The sequence below is a fragment of the Mobula hypostoma genome, chromosome 24 (genome assembly GCF_963921235.1).
Source record: "Mobula hypostoma chromosome 24, sMobHyp1.1, whole genome shotgun sequence".
Lineage (NCBI taxonomy): Eukaryota > Metazoa > Chordata > Chondrichthyes > Myliobatiformes > Myliobatidae > Mobula > Mobula hypostoma.
Window position 1 is genome coordinate 39,246,417 of NC_086120.1, and position 25,605 is coordinate 39,272,021.

Below are 25,605 nucleotides of genomic sequence, written 5' to 3' on the forward strand. Positions count from 1 at the left end.
AGCTAAATTCCATCTGCCATTCCTTGGCCCACTTGATCTGAGATCCTGTTGTGATTTTAGCCAACCCTTTTCATTGTCCATTCATAGATAACTTTACTCACCCGAATACAGAACTTATTCCATAACCTACAGACTCACTGTCAAGGACTCTACAATTAATGTTCTCAGCATTATTGTTTTTTATTTGCACTATTTGTCTTCTTTTGCACATTAGTTGTTTGTCAGTCTTTGTTCATTATCACAACAGAACGCTGGAGAAACTCAGCTGGTCAGGCAGCAACTATGAAGAAGAACAAACAGTCAACATCGCAGGCCAAGACCTTTCATCAGGGCCTAATCAGTTCCAAGATGTTGGCTGTTTGTTCAACCTCATAGATGCTGCCTAACCCGCTGAGTTCTGCCACCATTTTTTGTGTATTGCTCTGGGTTTCAAGCATCAAGAAAATGAATCTCAAGGTTGTATATGGTGACATATATGTATTTTGATAATAAATTTACTTTGACTTTGGTTTATACCACCAATTCTGGTGTCATCCACTGACTTACCAATTACATTTGCATCCGAATCACTGATTGGTTGAAACAATCAATGGGAAACCCAGCACCGATTCCTAAAGGACACACTTTTAATCTGAAAGCAACCCTCCACTACCCACATCTGCTTCCTACCACCAAACTAATTTTGTACCCAGTTTGCTAACTCATCCCATGTATTCTAACCTTCTGGACCAGTTTATCGTGTGGGACCATTTCAAAGGCCTTGCTAATGTCCAAGTACATAGTACCTACTTGCACCTCCTTCAGCAATCTTCTTGGTCTTTAAAAATTTTAGTCAAATTAGTGAGGCGAGAATGAATTAACCATGACTGTATTCAATAATAGAAGTGGTTCGAGGAGCTAATTGATTTACTACCTTATATTTCTCATAGAAACATAGAAATCTACAGCACATTACAGGCCCTTTGGCTCATAATGTTGCGATGACCATGTAACCTACTTGAGAAACTGCCTAAAGTTTCACTATTGCATAGCCCTCTATTTTTCTAAGCTCTCTTAAGAGTCTCTTAAAAGACAGTATTGTATCTGTTTCTACCACTGTCACTGACAGTGCAATCCACACTCCCACCACTCTCTGTGTGAAAAACTTATCTCCGACATCCCCCTTGTACCTACTTCCAAGCACCTTAAAACTGTGCCCCCTCATGTTAGCCATTTCAGCCCTGGGAAAAAGACCCCGGCTATCCTCACGATCAATGCCTCTCATCTTCTTATGCATCTCTATCAAGTCATCTTTCAAGTCATCTCTATCAAGACTGTTGCTCCAAGGAGAAAAGGCCAAGTTCATTCAACCCATTCTCATAAGGCATGCTCTCCAATCCAGGCAACATCCTTGTAACTCTCTACTGCACTCCCTCTACAGTATCCACATCCTTCCTGTAATGAGGTGACCAGAACTGAACACAGTACTCCAATTGGCGTCAAACTAAGGTCTTATACAGTGGCAACATTACCTCACAACTCTTGAACTCAGTCCCAGGTTTGATGAAGGCCAGCACACTATATGGCTTCTTAGCAACACTGTCAACCTGCACAGCAGCTTTGAGTGTCCTATGGACATGGACCCCAAGATCTTGCTGATCCTCCACACTGCCAAGAGACTTACCATTAATATTATATTCTGTCTTCAAATTTGACCTAATGAAATGAACCACTTCACACTTTTCATGTTCTTATGGTATATCTCAGTTCTTGCGATGTCCTGGGAGCAATCTTCCATCCCCTCCATCTTTTGTAGCAGCCATTCCTTTAAGTAGTGGTATTTCCCAGTAGTGGGTAGATTATTGCTTGTGTTCTGCTACGTCCCTATCGAGCACCTCCGCTCCGTCCGTCACAACAGACGGGATCTCCCAATTGCCATCACTTCAACTCTGCTTCACATTCCCATTCAGATATGACCGTGCACGGCCTCCTCTACTGCCATGATGAGGCTAAACTCAGGTCGGAGGAGCAAAACCTCATATACCGTCTAGGTAGTCTCCAGCCCCTTGGTATGAACATAGAATTCTCCAACTTCCAGTAATTTCCTCCCCCTCCCTTCCCCTATCTCTATTTCACTCTGCCCCTCCCCTAGCTGCCTATCACCTCCCTCATGGTTCTGCCTCCTTCTACTACCCATTGTGTTTTCCCCTATTCCTTCTTCACCTTTCCTGCCTATCACCTCCCCCACCCCTTTATTTTTCCCCTTACTGGTTTTTCACCTGGAACCTACCACCCTCCCCCCACCTTCTTCATAGGGCCTTTGCCCCTTCCCTCTTCAGTCCTGATGAAAGGTTCCGGCCTGAAACGTTGGCTGATCGTTTCTACGGATGCTGCCCAACCTGCTGAGTTCCTCCAGCGTGTTGTGAGTGTTGCTATGCCCCTATAAATGGCTGGCTCTCAAGTTGCATCTGTAAGGCAAAGTGAAGGCAGCTGCAAGATCAGTTGAGTAGTTTGAACTGAAACTAACACAGTTTCCCTATTACATTGAGAAACCAAAACCACTGTTCTGGGAAATTGAAAGTGAAGATTGTGATATTTTAGAAAGAGTGTTAGGGAGTCAGACAACACTACCTTAATACATTAAAATGCAGCAAAGCAATATCTAGGTGAGATGGCTATGTACATTTGTTCACTAATTCTACTCGCCTATAAGATGACTCTTCTCCTTCAAAATCCTCTTTTGTATAAGCACTTTTCACTATTTTGTAGGACTTCATAACCGGAGGTCCATGAGCCAATCCTCCTCGGAGGATCAGTGGTGAAGAGGGTCAGCAATTTTAAATTCCTCGGTGTTATTATTTTGGAGGGCCTGTCCTGGGCCCTAGCATGGAAGTGCAATTATGAAGAAAGCTCGGTAGCACCTCTCCTTCCTTAGGAGTTTGAGAAGATCCGAAATGACACCTAGAACTTCGATGTACTTTTATAGATGTGTGGTGGAGAGTATATTGACTGGCTCCTCAGAGCCTGGTATGGAAACACCAATACCTTTGCAAGGAAAATCCTATTATAAGTAGTTGGATATAGCCCAATCCATCACTGGTTATGTCTTCCCCACCATTGAGCACATCGACAGTACATGAAACGTTATGGTAAGAAAGCATCATCCATCATCAGGGACCCCCACCCCCACCATCCAGGACATGCTCTCTTCTCGCTGTTGCCATCAGGAAGAAGGTACAGGAGCTTCAGGGTTCACACCACCAAGTTCAGGAACACTTATTAACCATTGGGTCTTGAACCAAAGAAGATCACTTCACTCAACTTCATTTGCCCCATCATTGAAATATCCCCACAACCTATCTACTTACTTTCAGGAACTCTTCACCTCATGTTCTTGATATTTAGTGCTTATTTATTTAATATTATTATTTATCCCTCTTTGTATTTGCACAATTTGTTGTCTTTTGCACACCGGTTGAACTCCGAGATGGTGCAGTCTTTTATTGATTCTGTTGTGGTTATTATTCTATTACGGAGTTATTGAGTATGCCCACAAGTATATGAATCTCAGGGTTGAAAATGGTGACATGAATGTACTTTCATCATTAACTTACTTTGAAGTACATTGTATATAAAATACTGTTGGGTTAGAAGAACAGAGCACACATATTCTTATGCAATTAGTGTTGACCTTCATTGCTATTCTGGTCAATGATGTTATCCTGGCTGAGAAGGGACTTGAGTATGCTTGCTGCTATACTCAGCAAGTTCCAGTGATACGCTGAGCTGTGTCTGCAGGTCTCTGCAGTTTCTTTCAGTTACGTGCAGAGCAGTTACCACACCAAGCCATTTTGCATCCAGATAGAATGATTTCTATGATGCATTGATAAAAATTAGTAAAAGTCAACAGGGACATTGCAAACTTCTTTTGCCTCCTGAGGAAGTAGAGGTGTTGTTGAGCTTTCTTGGCCTTGACATCAGCATCAGGACTAGGATAGTCTATTGGTGCTGCTTGCACCAAGGAACCTAAAGCACTTAACCTTCTCAACCATAACTATGATAACAATGAAAATACTGTTTCTTTGTGTCTACAGCACTTTGGGATGTAAAGGATGCTAAGAACCTGACAGGGTGTATTTACTGATTCAATTTTGGAAAAAAAGAATGGCAACCTGTCCATACTGAGGTCCCAAAAACAGAAAGTAGAAAATAAAAAGGAAAACAATTATTAACCCAAAACAACACACATCAAAGTTGCTGGTGAACGCAGCAGGCCAAGCAGCATCTGTAGGAAGAGGTGCAGTCGACGTTTCAGGCCGAGACCCTTCGTCAGGACTAACTGAAGTTAGCCCTGACGAAGGGTCTCGGCCTGAAACGTCGACTGCACCTCTTCCTACAGATGCTGCTTGGCCTGCTGAGTTCACCAGCAACTTTGATGTGTGTTGCTTGAATTTCCAGCATCTGCAGAATTCCTGTTGTTTGCGTTTAAATTAACCCAAAACAGATTGGATTGAGTTGGGGGAGAGTGCAGGGGAGGAGAAATTGAAATTTTGAAACTTTCAAGAACTTCCTCAAAATATTTCCACGGCTTTCAGGACTTGACTTCTTCTCATTGCTACCATCAAGGAAGAGCCTGAAGATGCACTCTCAATGTATCAGAAATAGATTCTTCCCCTATGCCATCAGATTTCTGAATGGACAATGAATCCATTAACACCACCTCACTATTTCTTCGTTCTCTTTCTTAATTAATATTTTTTTGATATAAACTTCTAATTGTAGTTTATAGTTTTTTATTATGATTATGTATTGCAATGTACTGCTGCCACAAAGCTACAGGTTTCACAACATATATCGTAGGGCCATAAGACCATCGGATATAGGAGCCCATCAAATCTTCTCTGTCATTTCATCATGACTGATCCATTTTTCCTCTGAGCCCCAATCTCCTGCCTTCTCCCCAGGTCCCTTCATACCCTGACTAATCTAGAATCTATCAACCTCTGCCTTAAGTATACCCAATGACTTGCCCTCCAAAGCCACCTGTGGCAACGTATTCCACAGATTCACCACGCTCTGTCTAAAGAAATTCCTCCTCATCTCTGTTCTAAATAGACATCCATCTATTCTGAGGCTGTGTGTTCTGGTCTTAGACTCCTTCACCATTGGAAACATTATCTCCACATCCAATCTAGAAAGGCCTTTCAGCATTCGATAGATTTTAGTGAGGTCACCATCATTCTTCCGAATTCCAGTGAGTACAGGCCCAGAGCCATCAAATGTTCCTCATTTGACACTCCTTTTAATCCTGGAATCATTTTCATGAACCTCCTTTGGACCCTCTGCAATGTTAGTACATCCTTTCCGAGATCAGTGGCCCAAACCTGAAAGTGATATTAAACCTGATTCTGAATTTGATACTAAACTGCTTGTAAACTCATGTGCATTTTCACACATAAAAAATGCTGGTGAACGCAGCAGGCCAGGCAGCATCTATAGGAAGAGGTTCAGTTGACGTTTTGGGCTGAGACCCTTTGTCAGGACAAACAAGCTCAGTTAGTCCTGACGAAAGGTCTCGGCCCGAAACGTCGACTGTACCTTTTCCAATAGATGCTGCCTAGCCTGCTGCATTCACCAGCATTTTTTATGTGTGTTGCTTGAATTTCTAGCATCTGCAGATTTCCTCATGTTTGTATTTTCCCATTCCCTTCCACTGACCATTATCACTCATCCTTCAAACTTTATTTCCTATTTTGCTCAAAATACAGGAATAAGTACTCTGTGTTTACCTCATGATTTAATGAACATCAATTAGAAGTCTTATCACAGTCCATTCAAACTGAAAAGACATTTAAGTAAATATTAAGCCAACGTACTGTCAAACCTGTCAAGTATTTCAATTTTACCTGAATATTCACAAAACTCAGAAACATTCGGAACTATTAATAGTGAAGTAAACATTTTATAAATGTTTAAATATTTCAAAACATAAAACAAAGCTGAAGACAAGCTACTGCAAAAATATTTCTAAGTAATGAGAAATATCACAGTGAGAACAAAAACATAGAAAAAGAAAGTAACTTCTAACTTTCTTCCTCATAAATGTAAAACTTATAATGAAATGAAATCCCTACTGATCCCATTAAGTTCTGTCATCTTTGGATCTGTATTTCTGAGCCTGTCTCTTGCTTTTCATTTCTTATTTTCCATTACCTTGCCTGATTTTCCCTTTCACAATGCATAACATTTACTTTTCCAGATTGAATTCTACACCCAGTAGCCACTTTATTAGGTACACTTGTACACCCGCTCACTAATGTAAATATCTAATCACGCAGTCATGTGACAGTACATCCCAGTGCTTAAAAGCATGCAAACATGATCAAGAAGTGAATTTGTTGTTCAGTCCAAACAGAAGAATGGGGAACAAATATAATCCAAGTGACATTGACCATGGAATGATTGTTGGTGTCAGATGGGGTGGTTTGAGTACCTCAGGAAGTAACTAATAAAGTGGCCATTGAGTAGTTTTCTGCTCCTCATGTAAGGCCATCCATATCCTCCCCACATTCTAATCCATGACCAATTTCTATAACAGTTAAAGTCTGAAATGTATCACATTAAGAGGCCACAATGTTTTGTCTAAAGTGACTGGATTCAAGCTTTGGAAACTAATTGTTGAAGCCATCCTGTGCAATACTTCCTCATGACATGCACAATAAAAACAAAATTTGTATTTATCTTTCTATCTATCTAGAGATACAGCATTGTAACACGCTGTTCCAGCCCAATTACATCCGTATAACCAACTAATCTGCTCACCTGTACATCTTTGTAATGTGGGAGGAAACCAGAGAACCCAGAAGAAACCCATGCAGGCACGAGGAGAACATGCAACCTCCTTACAGACAGCAGCAGGAACTGAACTTGGGTTGTGGGTGCTGTAATAATGCTTGGTTACCCATCACGCTACCATGCTAAGGATCATAGTAATTTTTAGCCACCAGTTCTGTAGTGAATGAGTAGTAACTGGTTGCCAACTTCCAAGCCGAAGCCGGAAACAAGCTGGAGCTTAGACTGTGGTACAACTAACCACCTGCTCTGTCACTAGACTCACCACCGAGTGAGTGTGCATATCAGAGCCTCAAGCATCCATTAAGGATGGTTGGAGGACATGGCACAATCTCACCCATTTGACCATTAGCGAAGAATTTACAGAGTCCTAAAATAATACAGGCTCATTCAGCTTAATTTTCCCAAGCTTACCAAGCTTTCCCTCTGTGCCAATCCAATTTTCCCATGCTTCACACACAAAATACTGCAGGAGTTCAGCAGGCCAGGAAAAGAGTAAACAGTTATTGTTTCGGGCCGAGACCCTTCATTGGGCTCATACTTGGCTCTTATCCCTCTAAATCTTTCCTATCTATGTACTTATCGAAATGTCTTTCAACTGTCAATATATCTGGCTTAACTAATTCTCATTCCATATATATTCCACCCTCCACATGAAGAAATTATCCCTCGTCCCTTTGAAATCTTTTCTCTCTCATCGTTGGCCTATAGCTTGTAATCTTTGAAAAAAGATTGTGTGCTTTCACCCTATCTACTCCCCTTATGATTTTATTCACTCCATAAGGCTGAATTCCACTCTCTCTGAAGTAACTTGTGATCTTTCTCTATTTGCTGTTTCTTGTTCCAACACTGTGCTACTACACTGAAGGAAGATAGGCATACCAAGGTAATCTTTCTTTATCAAACTGCATTGTATTCAAATCATGATCCATCAGCCACCTTGGACTTTATGTACGAGATGTACAAACTGTGCAGTCATTTGATTAATCACCTTCCTCTAGATATCCTGCATTTGGAAGACAATTCAACATCAGGGGGCCTTGTGAGCACTGACATGATGAGATGGAATGGATATAGCAATTGCTTAGTAAAAAATGAATATTGTGACAATTATTTTGCTAACAAGCCATGTCTCCACCAAAAGTTGTTATTCTTCTATTATATCAAGAACTCATATTGAAGGTCATGCTTCAGATTCAGAAAACTTGCTAAATTGTTTGAAAGGCTTGAGAAATAAATCATTTTGATCCCATAGATAAAATTTAGAAGCTTTGTATCACGGGACAGTATTAGGTGACATTTATTTATCTATCTACCTATCTATCTATCTATCTATCTATCTATCTATCTATCTACCTATCTATCTATTTATTTATTTATTTATTTATTTATTCATTCAGAGATGCAGCTCAGAGTAGGCAGTGCCAGCCCTTCAAGCTATGCAGCCCACCAGCACCTGACAACCCCCACTTTAACACTAGCCTAATTACAGGGCAGTTTACCATGGCCAATTAACCTACTATCCAGTACGTCTTTGGACTGTGCGAAGAAACTGGAACACCTAGATGAAACATGGTGCCCACGGGATGGAAGTGTAGCATAACACTCAGTGTAAGTGTATGGAGAAATCATGGTCACCACGTGTACGTTCATGGTCTTCTGCTGCTGTAGCCCATCCACCTCAAGGATCGACGCGTTGTGCATTCAGAGATGCTCTTCTGCACACCACTGTCGTAGTGTGTAGTTATTTGAGACACTGTCTCCTTCCTGTCAACTTGAATCAGTCTGGACACTCTCCTCTGATCTCTCTCATTAACAAGGCGTTTTCACCCACAGAACTGCAACTCTCTGGATGTTTTTCTGTTTTTCACAAAATTCTCTGTAAACTCTGGATATTGTTGTGCATGAAAATCCCAGGAGGTCAGTAGTTTCTGAGGTCTGGCACCAACAATCATTCCACGGTCAAAGTCACTTAGGTCACATTTCCTCTCCATTCTGAAGTTTGTTCTGAACAACAAATGAAGCTCTTGACCATGTCTGCTGCCACATGATTAGCTCATTAGATATTTATATTAACGAGCAGGTGTACTGCTGTACAAAATAAAGTGGCCACAGTCTGTTCCTCACCGAGCTACCATTTAAGTCCTGGATATAAACTTTTTTAAGTGGGTCAATGTCTCCATTAAAATAATTTTACAAGTTCTTATTGCACACCATAGATATCTTGCCTGTAGTTTCTATTTCAATATTTGAGTGTTGCAAAATCTAAATATTGAAGATAACTACCTCGGCCCCAAGCTCCCATTTTCTATTACTTCTGTCACTGAACTGTGCTGTAAACACTGTTTATAACACTGTTTACATTCTACAGTTTGTAAATACATGCTGGCATTTATGCATTTATGCACATTTTATTCTATATCCATACTTTAACCTCTTAAATATATTTTCCGGTATATAACTTCCCATAAGATGGCGGCATGTGTGAATGCAGCAGCCTTTTGGGGCCCAGCCAAAGATGTTTTCTCTTTGTAACACTTGTTTTTTTTTATGATTCAAAGGCAATTCTACTCTAAGAACATCGGGTACTGTGGGGCTACTCCATTAGTGAGCGGCTCGTTGATTGGAGTAGCTGGACTGGTGTTGGTGGCAGAGCCAGACATGGTGTTGAAGGGGTTGGCTAAGATGTCAAAATGATCAGTCAAGGTGTCAAGGGAGCTAGTCTGGATATGGAGGAGCCACCCTGATGTGTCGGAAGAGCTGGTTTGGGTTTGGGGGATCTGACCTGGCTGCCGACTGTGTTGCTCCCCGCTACTTGGAAGCATTGGAGTTGGTGCAGTAGAACTGAGGGAGATCGTCTCAGACATTTCACTTGCGATCGCAAGACTCTGTTGGACAGTGATATACAAGTTGCTGCAGGCCTGTTACCCTTGTCTGGTGGAGGGAAAGTCAACATGGGAGCTGTGTAGCCTCAGTTGTAGTGAGAACTAGGCCTCAAGTCTTGGGCTTGCCTGCTGCTGCAGACCAGGTGAGAGACGTGGAAACACTACAGCGTGGTAGAGCTTGGTTGGGGCTTGGCTTCGCCTGTCGGTGCTGCCTTCCTGTGTTTGAGTGGTGGTATGACAGACTAAATTGCATGCATCTGTACTCTGCCGGGAGACTGTACCATCGATTGCTGGATATTGTTACTCAGGGTCTTGGACTATATATGTTATTTTTTTCGAGTGAATATGCTTCTTTTCTCAATATTTCGAATTACGTTACTCGCTATTTTTGAATGTTTGCTTGCTATTCTGAATGTGTCCCAGAGGAACACTGTCTCGTTCAGCTGTATCTATGCATGGTTTGAATGATAATTAAACTTGATTTGATTTGATTTTTATAGATAATTTTCTATTATTCTTAACTGTTGTTCCACGTCGTTGTATTTCTTATACATGTAAATGTATATTTAAATTTAAACAATTTAAGTAGATTTAAATAAAGTTAACACAAAATATTCTGCAGATGCTGGGGTCAAAGCAACACTCACAACACGCTGGAGGAACTCAGCAGTTCGGGCAGCATCCGTGGAAACAATCAGTCGACGTTTCGGGCTGAAACTCTTCATCAGGGCTGAAGAGGGAAGGGGCAGAGGCCCTATAAGAGGTGGGGTCTCCTTCCCACCCTCCCCCCACCTTCTTTATAGGGCCTCTGCCCCTTCCCTCTTCAGTCCTGATGACGGGTTCTGACCCGAAACGTTGACTGATCATTTCTATGGATGCTGCCCGACCTGCTGAGTTCCTTCAGCGTGTTGTGAGTGTTGCTTTCAATGAAGTTGACCTTTGATCCTTGTAACTGTAAATGGAATTAAATAATGCATGGAGTAAAGCATCAGACCATTTGATCCACTAATTCTGTGTTAACTCTTTTAAATCTGTCTGTTACAATCCTCTGGTCTTTCCCCACCAGCTCAACAAACTTCTACTGTAATTCCATTTCTTTTGCGAACTACTTTTGACTCTTACTTTTGATGGACTGATTAATGGCCCTGGACCTGTACTCATTGGAATGCAGAAGAATGAAGGGGTTGGGGTGGTATCTCGTTGAAACCTAATGAATGGTGAAAGGTCTCGATAGAGTAGATGTGGAGGGGCTGTTTCCTATGGTGGGAGGGTCTAGGACCAGAGGGCAGAGCCTCAGAATAGAGGGATGTCCATTTAGAGTGGAGATGAGGAGGGATTTCTTCAGCCAGAGAATGGTGAATCTGTGGAATTCATTGGCAGCTGGAGAGGCCAAGACATTGGGCACATGTACAGCAAAGGTTAATAGATTCTTGATTAATCAGGGTATGAAGGTGTATGGGGAGAAGGCAGTAGATTGGGGCTGAGGGGAATAGGTAGAAACATAGAAAACCTACAGCACAATACAGGCCCTTCAGCCCACAATGCTGTGCCGGACATGTACTTACTTTAGAAGTTACCTAGGGTTACACATAGCCCTCTGTTTTTCTAAGCTCCATGTACCTATCCAGGAGTCTCTTAAAAGACTCTATTGCATTCGCCTCCACCACCGTCACCAGCAGCCCATTCCCTGCACTCACCACTCTGCATAAAAAAACTTACCCCTGACATCTCCTCTGTATCTGCTTCCAATCACCTCAAAACTGTGCCCTCTTATGTTAGCCAAGTCTGATCTGCCATGATGAAATGAGGGAGCAGACTGATGGGCCAAGTGGCCTAATTCTGCTTTTATATCTTATGGTCTTACGTCTCTCTGTTCCAATGAACATTCTGCTAAAAGCAAAATAATGCAGAAATCTGAAATAAAGTTGAAAATGCTGAAATACTCAATAAGTTAGGCAGAATCTGCAGGAAGTGAAACAGAGAGTTAAATGTTTCATTTCAATGACCTTTCAACAGTTCTAGTGAATAATAATTGATTAAAGAATGATTACCATGGAGACTGGTATTTCACACAACGGTGCACAAATCATGACAACCTAATGCTTAGTTACATCTAGATCAATGTGTTGAAATATTAGCAACCAAAACCAGTTGAATTAGTATTCAGTATTTTATAACACGGTAAGCAAATTCTAACATACATAATTATTTTACGGATGAAACACTATTGTTTTGTGCAACACACACAAAATGCTGGAGGAACTCTGCATGTCAGGCAATATCTATGGAAATGAATAACAAACGGTTGAAGTTTCAGGCTGAGAACTTACTTCTGGACTGGAGAGGAAAGGGAAAGATGCTAGAATAAAATGGTGGAGGGAGGGGAATGAGGACTAGCTAGAAAGCAAAAGGTAAAACCAGATGGGTAGGAAGGTAAAGGGATGGAGAGAAAGGAATCTGATAGGAAAGCAAAGTGGACCACAGGAGAAAGAGAAGGAGGAGGTGATGAGAAGAGGCAAGAGGACAGAATGGAGTATAGAAGAAGAGGGAAGGGAGGAAGAAAAATTGCCAGAAGAAGAAATCAATATTCAAGGCGGTCAAAAGCTACCTAGATGGCATATGAGGTGTTGCTTCGTCACCCTGATAGTGGCAAAAGTGGAGGCCATGGACCAACTTGTCAGAATGGGAATGGTTGGCCACTAAGAAATCCTGCTTTAGCCAAATGGAGCAAAGGCGAGCAACAAAGATTTCCCCCAATTTACGTGGAGTCTCACCAATGTAGAGGTGGCCGCATCCAGAGCACTGGATTCAATAAACGGCCCCAACAGATTCACAGGTGAAGTGTTGCCTCACCTGGAAGGACTGTTTGGGGCCTTGAATAGAAGTGAGGGAGGAGGTCAATGGGTAGGTGTAGCATTTCTGTCACTTGCAGGGATATGTGCCAGGAGAGAGATTAGTGGTGATGAACACATGGACAAGGGAATCACAGAAGGAATCATCCCTGTACAAAGCAGAGAGTTGAGGGGCAGGGGTAAATATGTGTTTGGTGATAGGACTCCATTAAAGATGGTAAAAGTTATGGAGAATGATGCGTTGGGTATGGAGGCTGAAGGGGTGGTAGGTAAGGTCAAGAGGAACTGTATCCATGTTACGCTGGTGGGAATGTCCTGGAAAAGAAAGCCTCATCCTGTGAACAGATGAGGCAGAGACAAAGGAACTAAGGAAAGGGAATAGCATTTTTACAGGAGAAGGGGTGGGAAAAGGCATCGTCAAGGTAGCTATGGGAGCTGGTAGATTTATAAAAGATTTATAAAACTGTTAGTAGACAGTTTGTCTCCAGAGATGAAAACAGAGAGATTGAAAAAGTACAGAGAGGTTTCAGAAATGGACCAAGTGCATTTAAGGTCAGGATGCAAGAGGGAGGCAAAGTTGATGAAATTGATGAGCTCAGCATAGGAGCATGATGCAGCACCAATGTAGTTATCAGTGTAGCGCAGGAAGACCTGGAGAGTAGTACCAGGGAAGGCTTGAAGCCATGGACCTTTCTTCTTAACCAACTAAAAGGCATGCATAGCAGGGGCCCATGTGGGTGGCCAGATCTACATCTCGAGTTTGGAGCAAGTAGGGGGAGCCGAAGGAGAAATTGTTGAGGGTGAGGATCAGTTCTGCCAGACAGAGGAGGGTGGTAGCGGTGGGGAACTGGTTGAGTCTTCTGTCGAGAAAGAAGCAGAGAGCTTCAAGGCCTTCTTGTTGGGGGATAGCAGTGTTCAGGAACTTGACATCAATGGTGAAAAATGAGGTGGTCAGAGCCAGGTAATTGAAAGCTGTTGAGGAGATCAAAAGCATCTGTAGATGTAGGTGGGAAGGGGCAGAATGAAGTGCAATAGAACTGAGGTAGACAGACCTGAGTTTAATAGGGGCAGGAGCAGGCAGAGACAACTGGCCTATGGAGACAGTCAGGTTCATGAATCTTCATAGGATACAGACATGAGCAGTGGGTAAGGGATCTATGAGTTCGGTGGCAGTGGACTGGAGTTCTCCAGAGTTGATGAGGTTAGTGATGCTGTCAGAATCAATTTTCTGATGGTCTAGAGAGGGGTCCTTTTCAAGGGGTAAGTAAGAGGAGGTGTCTGAGAGTTACCATCTGGCCTCAGCAAGGTAGACATCAGTCCACTAGACTAAAACAACAAGGAATTCATTGAGGTGTGCGCGAATGGGGGCAAAGGTAAGGCCCTTGCTGAGGTCAGAGCATTCCACCTCAGAGAGGGGAAGGTCAGACTGAATGGCGAAGACACAGCAAGGATTTGAACTAGGATCAGAGTGGGGAGGAGAGTTGGTGGCGTCAGAGGGGAGGGAGGGTTAGAGTATTCACAGAAGGTAGGGTGAGTGGAATGTTGATGCTCTGAGAACCCAAGAGATGATGGAGGACCCCTGAGATACCCAGGGTTGGAGAGTGGAGGTGGAAGAAGGAGAGCAAGGAAGATCTCAGCTTGCCAGTAGTGACGGTGAGGTCTGGGCTGGGGCCAGAGCTAGTTAAAATAAAATAAATAAGCCAAATAAGACCATTGTTTTATGCTTGAGTTTTACTCTTTATATTGTGTTACTGTACTTAATGAAACAAATGGCAAGACAATTAGTAATATGTTGTAAAAACAAAATAATATGAATACTGGAAATTTGAATGCAAAGCAGAAGATGCTAGAACACATACATTAGGATAGGAAACATTTGTGAAGGAAGAAACAGGAGAAATCTTAGTAATCTATCAATACAGTACTATTTTACCACTTCAAACTTCAAATTGCCCAGATTAAAACTAAGACGACACCAACAAAATGCTAGAGGAACTCAGCAGGCCAGGTAGCATCTATTGAAAAGAGTACAGTCAACATTTTGGACCAAAACCCTTCAGCAGAGTTTCAGTCTAAAACGTCCTCTGTTACTCTTTTCCATAGAAGCCACCTGGCCTGCTTAGTTCCTCCAGCATTTTGTGTGTGTTGCTCAGATTTCCAGCATCTGCAGATTTTTTTGTTCTTTGAGATTAAAACTGAAGTTTCTTTTAACTTCTCCAAATTTAGATTGTTTCAAAGATCATGAAGTTATCTATGAAGGGAAATTGGAAAATCTGGGCCTTTACTCGTTGAAGTTTTAAAGAACACAAGACAATCCCTCTCTTGTGTGTCTCAACGAGATCAACACTATTGATACTGCATGATGCAAAATGCAAAATGCTGGAGGAACTCAACAGGTCAGGTAGCACCTATGAAAGGGAATACAGAGTCGATGTTTCAGACTGAGACCCATTATAAGTCTTGTTGAAGTATCTCGTCCCAAAACATCGACTGTTTATTTCTCTCCATAGATTCTGCCTAATTTGTTGAGTTTCTCCAGCATTTTGTGTGTGTTGCTCCAGATTTCCAGCACCTACAGAATCTCTTGTGTTTATGATGCTGCATGGGTGTTTTCTTAGCCTGGAGAGTTTAGGACTGAGGAGTATGCTCTCGGGATAAGGAATTGGTCATTTAAAACTGAAATGAAAAGAAATTATTTTCATGAGGAAGTTTGTAAATCTTTTGGATTCTCTTTCAGAGCCCTGTGGATGTCAGGTCTTTGAGTATTCTCAAGGCTGAGGAACAATTTTGAATACTGAAGGAATCTGGAGAAAAGGGAATCGAGCAGGATATTGGTTGATCCACGGCTGAATTGAATTGATGGATATGACTCATTTCACTATACGTTTCAATGTACATGTGATGAATAAAACCAATATTTACATTGAAACACATCATTTGCATGAAATTCTCCTACATTCAATTGAATAATTTTATCGGTCATTTTTTGGAATCTGTCTCACGCTGGCATGGGAACTGGTCAAGTGTGTTTCATCTGTACTTTGACCCAGATGGTTTGTGGGGATCTGCTTACCAGAATTTTGAGACAATCACTTGTACCATCATGTCTATGATTATGGATGACTAACAACTCTAACTTTCCATGCTATTGCAAAATTATTGCAGTCCGATTTGGCATGAGATCCTTAGCCGTATGAACTGATGTTGATTTCTAATGCCACACCTGAAAGGTTTTACTAAATGAAAGGCAGTTTCTGGAACAAATCAGGGATCTGAAAATGCTAAATATTACAGCTACGTGACAAATTGGAAATCAAAATCTGAAAGCAAAAATCTGGAGATGATGAAAACAAAAATAAAGTAAAACAACAATTGCTGGAAATATTCAGTAAGTCAGGCAGCATTGATAGAGGGGGAGAATGAGTTACCATTTCACGTCAAAGACTTTCTACTTGATGTAAAGGCTTAAGTCAATAGATAATCCTACAGAAGGAACTGAAATTAATCTATCAACAGATAATTCAAAGTTCAAAGTAAATTTATTATCAAAGTTTGTGTGAGTCACCATGTACTACCCTGTGATTTATTTTGTGTCACTCACAGTAAACAAAGAAATACAATAGAATCAATGAAAAATTGCACGCAAAGACTGACAAACAACCAATGTGCAAAAGAAGACAAACTGTGCAAATATAAAAAAATAGGTAAATACAAACGTAACTACTGAGATCATGAGTTGTGGAGTCCTTTAAAGTGAGTCCATAGGTGGTGGAATCAATTGAATATTAAGCAAACTAAATAATGTTTATGAAACAGCGGGTTGGATTTACTTAAACTTAGTCACTATTAACACATTGTGAAATTGGGTGTATATCTAGGCTCAGAACAATAAGTTCGCTACACAAAAATGTCAATTCACTCTGAAAACAGATTGCTTAAAGGACAAAGGAAATAGGATAATTTGGCCAAGGAACAATGCAGTGAGTAGAGGGATTGTTGCATACACACTACAGTACTGTGCAAAAGTCTGAGGAACATATATATAGCTAGGGTGCCTAAGATTCTTGCACAGTACTGTATTTGTCAACGTGGAGTGGAGAGCGAGTTTGTAAATCTGGTGGGAGCAAAGGATATCAGGAATGGCGAAGGCAGAGCGCTGTGGGAGGGATTTGGGACAGATGACACGGAGGGAATGCTAGGGGCAGGAGATGGCGTGGGTGAGGACACACCCAGCCTTGAGACACCAGGGAAGGGCATTTGATTTGAAACAATTGGTTTATTGATCACTACAGAATGTCTCACTGGTGTTTCCCATTCCCTCCCCTCTCCCTTCCCCTTTTTCCAAACGTGATTCCCGTCCTCCTGCCCCCTTCCTGTTCTCAGTCTACAAAAGAGACCCATATCAGAATCAGGTTTATCATCACTCACACGTGTCATGAAATTTGTGTTTTTTTTTGCAGCAGTACAGTGCAATACGTAAAATTACTACAGTACTGTGCCAAAGTCTAAGGCACTTCCCATTGCTACAAGGTACGGAAGCCTGAGCTCCCGCGCCTTCAGGTTCTGAGTGACTTTCCTTCAGCCATTCATTTTTTGAAACAATTTGCAACCCTAATCGCACCCCTAGTACAGCAAACCATTACCACTTTGCACTACAAAGGTCTTTTTTGTTCTAATTGTGTTCTTGTATAATTTTGCATAATTTATGTTTAACTTAAATTTATTTTCAATTTTTTACAGTATTGTGCAAACGATTTAGGCACATATACATAGCAGGGGTGCCTAAGACTTTTACACAGTACTGTGATGATTTTATGTATTGCTCTGTACAGCTGCCACAAAAAAGAACAAGTTTCATTGTGAGTGATGATAAATCTGTTTCTGATATGTGTCTCTCTTGTGGACTGAGAGTGGGAAGGGGACAAGGAGAGGGGAATCATGATTGGGAACAGGGGAAGGGAGCTGGAAGCACCAGAGAGACATTTTGAAATGATCAGTAAAACAATTGTTTGGAATGAAATGACCTTGCCCAGTGTCTCAGAGCTGGGTGTGTCAGCACCCGCGCCACCTGTCTCACACCCCTCCCACAGTGCTCCATCCTCACCATTCCCAACGTCCTTTGCTCCCACCAGATTTACAAACTCGCTCACCACTCCACGTTGATAAATACAGTACTGTGCAAAAGTCTTAGGCACACTAGATTTCTTAAATGGTTTCAGATGGCATGGTCTCCATAGAGCCCTCATCTCAACATTATTGAGGTTGTCTGTGATTACCTGGAGAGACAGAAGTAAGCGAGAAAGTCAAAATCTGCAGAAGAACTGTGGCAAGTTCACCAAGATGCTTGGGACAACCTACCAGCTGATTTTCTTATAAAACTGCACAACAGTGTACCTAAGAGAATTGATGCAGTTTTAAAGGCAAAGGGTGTCGACACCAAATATTGATTTGATTTAGTTTTCTTTTTACTATTTACTGCTCTTGATAGTAATTTTGATATTTAGAAACTTCTAATTTCATTATTTTTGAAAGCATCTTCCCTTTACAGAATTTGTTTACACTTGCCTAACAGTTTTGTACAGTACTGTCCTATTATGAAGACCTATAGTGAAGCCCAAAGACCTAATATAAAGTTTACTTTAAACAAGTCTCAGAACTGGCATAAGAAGCCTTTCTATTCAGAGCTGTGTAAGGACGGATAATAAATGCTGGGTTTGTCTGCTGTGTGCACATCCCACTGATGAATAAAGAAAAGACAGCCAGGTCTTTGATTTGCTCATCCACTATGATTGAAGTGACTTTGATCATCTCACCATCCTTTTTCTGCTGCTGCAATTGCTTTCGGTATCTGTGACTGGCCTCCTGATTCAAAAGGTTTTTACCATCAGTTGGAGTCCAATTCCTGCCTGAACTTGCACCTTCCTCAGTGGAAGTACCTCTCCCTGTCATAAACACAAAATAATCTGCAGATGCTGGGGTCAAAGCAACACTCACAACACGCCGGAGGAACTCAGCAGGTCAGGCAGCATCCGTGGAAACGATCAGTCAACATTTTGGGCCGGAACCCTTCATCAGGACTGAAGAGGGAAGGGGAAGAGGCCCTATAAAGAAGGTAGGGAGAGGGTGGGAAGGAGAAGGCTGGTAGGTTCCAGGTGAAAAACCAGGAAGGGGAAAGATAAAGGGGTGGGGAGGGGAAGCAGGGAGGTGATAGGCAGGAAAAGTGAAGAAAGAATAGGGGAAAGCACAATGGGTAGTAGAAGGAGGCGGAACCATGAGGGAGGTGATAGGCAGCTGGGGGAGGGGGCAGAGTGAAATAGGGATAGAGGAAGGGAGGGGGAGGGAATCACCGGAAGTTGGAGAATTCTATGTTCATACCAAGGGGCTGGAGACTACCTAGACGGTATATGAAGTGTTGCTCCTCCAATCTGACTTTAGCCTCATCATGGCAGTAGAGGAGGCCATGTATGGACATATCTGATTAGGAATGGGAAGCAGAGTTGAAGTGGGTGGCTACTGGGAGACCCTGTCTGTTTTGGCGGACGGAGCGGAGGTGTTCGACGAAGCAGTCCCCCAATCTGCGTCGGGTTTCACTGATGTAGAGGAGGCCACACCTGGAGCACCAGATGCAATAGATGACCCCAACAGACTCACAAGTGAAGTGTTGCCTCACCTGGAAGGACTGTTTGGGGCCCTGAATGGTGGCAAGAGAGGAGGTGTAGGGACAGGTGTAGCACTTACGCTTACAGGGATATGTGCCGGGTGGGAGATCTGTGGGGAGGGATGTGTGGATCAGGGAGTCGTGGAGGGAACGATCCCTGCGGAAAACGGAGAGGGGTGGTGAGGGAAAGATGTGCTTAGTAGTGGGGTCCTGTTGAAGGTGGCGGAAGTTGCGGAGGAAAATGTGCTGGAACTGGAGGCTGGCGGGAGTACCTCTCCTTGTCACTTCTGGTTCAGACAGTAACCCACGTACTTGTGTTTAGATATTTATTCAGGTCTATATTTAATTCTGCACACCTCCTGCACTTTCTTACCAGTGGAAATACCTCTCTATGAGCTTACTAAAATACTTCCACCTTTGAGCAGAGGTGAGAGTAAATGTTTACACCTCATACCCTCAGTATTATTTTTATTTGCATGGTTTGTCCTCTTTTGCACATTGGTTGTTTGACAGTCTTTGTTTATGCATAGTGTTTTTCATAAAATTCTATTGTATTTCTTTTTTTTCCTGTAATGTTTGTAAGAAAATGAATCTCAAAGTAGTAAAGTATGGATCTATTCCTTTTAGAGCAATGACCCCACCCCACTTAGCGCTACGTATTGATTTGTTGTCTGCGCGTGTGCTGTTGTTGACGCATGCACATTGTTCTCTCTCTTTCTCTCGCTTCAATGTGAATACACCAGTTAAAGTCATCACCCACGTGCATGCTTTTATTTAATTGATACATAGTTGTGCACAGACACAACAATGGTAACATACGCTCAGCTACATCTGTACACCTGCTCGTTAATGCAAATATCTAATCAGCCAATCATGTGGCAGCAACTCAGCGCATAAAAGCACATAGACGCGGTCAAGAGGTGCAGTTGTTGTTCAGACTAAACATCAGAATGGGGAAGAAATGTGATCTCAAGTGACTTTGACCACAGAATGATTGTTGGTGCCAGAAGGGATAGTTTGAGTATCTCAGAAATTGCTGATCTCCTGGGATTTTCATGTACAAAATAGTCTTTAGAGTTTACTGAGGATGGTACGAAAACAAAAAAAAAAAAAAAAATCCATTGTGCAGCAGTTCCATGGATGTAAATGCCTTGTTAATGAAAGACGTCAGAAGACTGGTTAAAGCTGACAGGAAGGTGACAGTAATGCAAATAAATATGTGCTACAACAGTGGTGTGTAGAAGAGCATTTCTGAATGCACAATACATCGAATCTTGAAGTGGATGGGCTACAGCAACAGAAGACCACAAACATGCACAGGGTAGCCACTCCGTTAGATACAGAGGTACCTAACAGAGTGGCCACTAGGTGTATTCTCCTGGTCCTGGGATCAGGTTCCCTTTACAGTTCCCCTTTCGAACCATCAACAAGGTAGTGTTTTATTAATTAATCTGCCAAAAAGCAGGAGCAGGAGTGAGTGCCATTGCTATTACAAAGGAATAAATGCCAGGCAAACTGAAAGGTCTTAAGGTGGATAAGTCACCCAGACCAGAAGGGCTACATCCTAGAGTCCTGAAAGAAGCTGCTGAAAAGATAACGGATGCATTAGTCATGATCTTTCAGGAATCACTTGATTCTGGCATGGTCCAAGAGGACTGGAAGATTGCAAGTGTGTCTCCACTCTTTAAGAAGGGAGGAAGACAAAAGAGGAAATTATAGGCCAGTTAGCCTAACCTCAGTGGTTGAGAAAGTGCCCATTATTAAGGACAAGGTTTCGGGATACTTGGAGACTAATGATAAAATAAGTCAATATCAGCATGGCTTATGTAAAGGGAAATTTTGCCTGACTAATCTGTTAGAGTTCTTCAAGGAAGTAACAAGCAGGGTGGTCAAAGGAGAGATAGTGAATTTCATTTACTTGAATTTTCAGAAGGCATTAGATAAGATTTAACAAGATTAAATCCTATGTTGTTACAGGAAAGGCACTAGCATGGATAGCGGAATGGCTGACAGGCAGGAGGCAGTGGGTGGGAATAAAAGGGGCCTTTTCTGGTTGGTTGCTAGTGACTAGTGGTGTTCCTCAGGGGTCAGTATTGGGACTGGTACTTTACATATCGTTTGTCAATAATATAGATAATGGAATTGATGGCTTAGTGGCAAAGTTTGTGGATGATATGAAAATAGATTGAGAGGTAGTTAGTGCTGAGGAAACAATGCAATTGCAGCATGACCTAAACAAATTAGAAGAATGGGCAAAAATGTGGCAGATGGAATATAGTGTTAGGAAATGTATGATAATGCATTTTGGTAAAAGGAATAATAGCCCAGACTGTGTCTAAATGGGGAGAAAATTCAAACATCAGAGGTGCCAAGGGACTTAGGAATCCTCGTGCAAGACTCCCAGAAGGTTAATTCACAGGTAGAGTCTGTGGTAAAGAAGGCAAATGCAATGTTGGCATTTATTTCACGGGGAATAGAATATAAAAACAAGGAGCTGAAGCTTTATAAGACACCAGTCAGGTTGTACTTGGAGTATTGTCAAAAGTTTTGCGTCCCTTATCTCAGGAAGGATGTATTGTTTATGGAGAGAGTCTAGAGGAGGTTGACGAGGATTATTCCTGGACTGAAGGGGTTAACATGTGAGGAGCATTTGGCTGCTTTGGGCCTGTACTCACTGGAATTTAGAAGAATGTGTGGGGATCTCATTGAAACCTACTGAATGTTAAAAGAACAGGATAAGTTAGATGTGGAGAGGATGTTTCCTCTGGTGGGGGGACCCAGACCCAAAGGGCACAGCCTCAAAATTGAGGGGCGACCTTTTAGAACGGAAGTAAGGAGGAATTTTTTTAGCCAGAGGGCGGTGAATCTGTGGAACACTCTGCCACAGACTGCAGTGGAGGCCAAGTCCGTGGGTATATTCAAAATGGAAGTTGATAGCTTCCAGATTGGTTGGGGCATCAAGGGATACGGTGAGATGGCAGATATATGGGGTTGATTGGGATCCGGGATCAGCCATGATGAAATAGCTGAATGGCCTAATTCTGCTCCTACGTCTTGTGGTTTTATGGTCTTATCGAGCAGAAGCGCAGGAAGTATCACACCAGTGATAAGTTTTGCACAATAAATTTTCTTTCTCATTTGTTTACTTCAGTCATTGTCCAAGTTCTTCATTCAGAAATTTCTTTCCAGGCCATAGTCAATGTTGCCTAGCAGCCCCATTATATATCTGAGGGGAAACAGAAGAACATTTGACATGAAATCACCCAGACATGCTAAAGACATCAAATTTGTTTTCCTCTGGCAGGATTAGTCCCGTTATTCTGCAGAGGTGCTAGAACTAACTGAAAAGAGCCCTGCTAAATTTCCTCTAACTCTAAATTGTGGCCCATCTCCCAGTATTAAAGAGAATGGGAGGAAGAGAGAAAAACTTACAACATCAGCTGTATCTGAACCACTGCAAAGTTGAACGACTGGGAGAGCTGTTTTGGGAGCCTTGATATAAAAAAGAAACCAACATTGTCCGAAGCTTGTTCTTAGACTGTAAATTCTGTAATTCCGAATTTGAATTTCTCAGGCATGTCCTCATTGCTAAATCTATGGAAAGTATACACTATCCCATTGAGTCCAGTAGAACATTGTATGATGAATGGTCATTTTGAAGTTTAATTCTGCAAAATGGGATGAAACCTGAATGGAATTCTATAGTTTCTAATAAAAATTCCCCAACACCTACTACTATCTTAAGTTGTTCATTTCCTTTAGTTAAAAAGATGTCAATATTAAATCATACAAAATTCTGGAGGGACTCATCAGCTCAGACAGCATCTATGAAGAGGAATAAACAGTTCACTCTACTCATGTTCTGGGCATGAAATGTCGATTGTTTATTCCTCTCCATAGATCATGTCTGATGTGTTGAGTTCTTCCAGCATTGTGTGAGTGTTGCTCTGGATTTCCTTCGTCTGCAGAACCGTTTGTGTTTAGAGGCAAAGACGCGTCCATTCTCAAAACAAGTAGAAGAGCTTATTTATTGGTAAGGCAGCTTCCTCGTTGCTGTAATAAAGACTGATTCTAATTCTGTACCAAAACTTAGCACTCATCCTTAAGCAGAGATGAGCAAGAATATGCTGAGAAAGGAAATAGTAACAAGCCAGGCAGCTTCACTGGAGGAGCTGGCACCAGTACGAACACAGTGGGCCGTCTGCCCTCTGTCTCCTCATGCACTCTGTACCAGGTCTCACCACTTTAGCTCCCATGAAAGATCAGAGCAATTAGTGGTTATGTCACACTGCTAAATTGAGAATTAAAATCCTAAATATTAACTAAACTGAAACGAAATCAAGATGTCCTAGAAATGCTCAGCAGGTTAGGGAGATCTCTGAGGAGTGTTTGTTGGCTCTGGACTGGAGATTAGAAGAATGAGGGAGGATCTCTTTGAAAATTGTCAAAGATTGAAAGGCCCAGATAGTGTGGACATGGAGAAAATATTTTGTCCAGTGGTGGAGTCTTGGACCAGAGGGCACAGCCTCAGAATAGAGGGACATCCCTTCAGAAAAGAGATGAGGAGGAATTTCTGTTAGCCAGAGTGTGATGGATCTGCAGAATTCGTTATCATGGATGGCTGTGGAGGCCAAAGATGTATCAGTTGGTAGGTTAATTGTTCATTGTAAATTGTTGTGTGACTAGGCTAGGATTAAAATCCGAGGTTACTGGTGGCGGACTCGAGGGGCTGGACTGGCCTAAGCTATGCTGTAGGTCAATAAAAATAATCAAATAATTCTTCTTCAGCAATACAAACAAATATGGCAGCTAAACCAGATATCCTATTATAAACTAATCTTGTCATCTGAAAATTATATCAAAGCTTCAGAATTAGCCTCAGGGTATTGGGCTATGATAAACAAAATGTTCTGCATCCTGATGGTTGAAATAAAGTTTAATAAGTGGGCTCAGAGTTGTCAGAACCCATCAGTTGTCTGTTCTGTAAACATGCCCATACGTGCCGTCGCTCGTCTGAAATACGGGAAGACAATTATCATCTGTCGGATATTAGCCAATGACTCAATAGGAAAAGAAGGCAAGAGTTGGGAAGAAGATTGGATAAACATTCTGAGCAGCTGCTAGAGTCACCACAATAAACCACCCTCAGGGATCAACTGCCAAGCATAGGTTTTAATTTCTTGCAACAGTTTCTAACAGAAGTTGGGCCCCCTCAACTGACTGGCTGATTAGTCCTATCAATAATGGGGTTGACTTTCCATATTGCTAATAATGAAACCAAAGCAGAGGAAAGAATGAGCATTATTTTAGAAAAGGACATTCGTGCTAATGACACTTTGATTTGATGATGATTCAAGTACCTGAGGTGGTTAATGGAAATATTGCTTTCACGATATACAGGTCCACCCCAGTTTACGAATGCACACCTGTGTACAGTCTATACATGGAGAAGGATGTTCAAGAGACTGTAGGGATGGATTTCCAGCTGTCATAGGGAAATTGTTTCACATCTGCATTTCTGACTTGCGAACTGTTTGAGTTACTCGTATTTCACAGGAATGGAGTGCTGCCATAACCTGGAAATTGATCTGTAACCTTTCATATGAGGAACAACAAAATGTCTTGGGTTTAGAGCTTGTCTCCAGAATTTACCTCTTGCTTTGAAGCTGCTGCTTCAAGTCTTATTCAGTGTCAGAATCAGAATCACTGTGAGATTCTGCCGATGCTGGGAATATTGAGCAACACGCACACACGCAAAATACTGGTCAGCAGGTCGGGCAGCATCTATGGAAAGGAATAAACAGAATCAAAATAGACTTGATGAAAGGTCTCAGCCCAAAAATTCAACTGTTCATTCCCTTCCTGATTTGCCTGACTTGCTGAGTTTCTCCGGCATTTTGTACACGCATCATGAAATTTGTGTTTTGCAACAGCAGTACAGTGCAAGCCATAAAACTTACAATGTTACAAAGTATTTGTAGAAATAGACGTCAAATAGGAAATTCCAAACCGGGAATGAAGAAAAACAAGGTTTTGGATGGTTGGGATGTAACTTCATAGCTATGTATACATAACTGGATTTATGATATCAGCATTTCTGATGGGATGTAGTACATTAGCTTTATTTGTCACATGTACATCAAAACATACAGCAAGATGTGTCATTTACGTCAATGACCAGTGCAGTCAGTAGAAATGCCGGGGCAGTTGACAAGTGTCGCTCTGCTTTTGATGCCAACGTAGTATGTTAACGATATTAACTTCACCCGTACCCACATGATCAATTAACTTACTAACCTGTATGAATTTGGAATGAGGGAGGAAATGGAGCACCCAGAAGAATCCCACACGGTCAAAATTTACAATTTCCTTACAGAAA

The 25,605-nt window shown here is 41.9% G+C and overlaps 1 long non-coding RNA gene across 1 annotated transcript in view; it reads left to right on the forward strand.

Annotated features, from left to right (window-relative positions):
- The window catches only part of LOC134337348 (uncharacterized), a 35,517-nt gene extending 20,125 nt beyond the window's left edge, over window positions 1-15,392 (forward strand). The window contains exon 3 of the long non-coding RNA XR_010015972.1: window positions 15,306-15,392. This is a non-coding gene — a long non-coding RNA (uncharacterized LOC134337348). The remainder of the gene's footprint in view (window positions 1-15,305) is intronic.
- The last annotated feature ends 10,213 nt before the right edge of the window (window positions 15,393-25,605 follow it).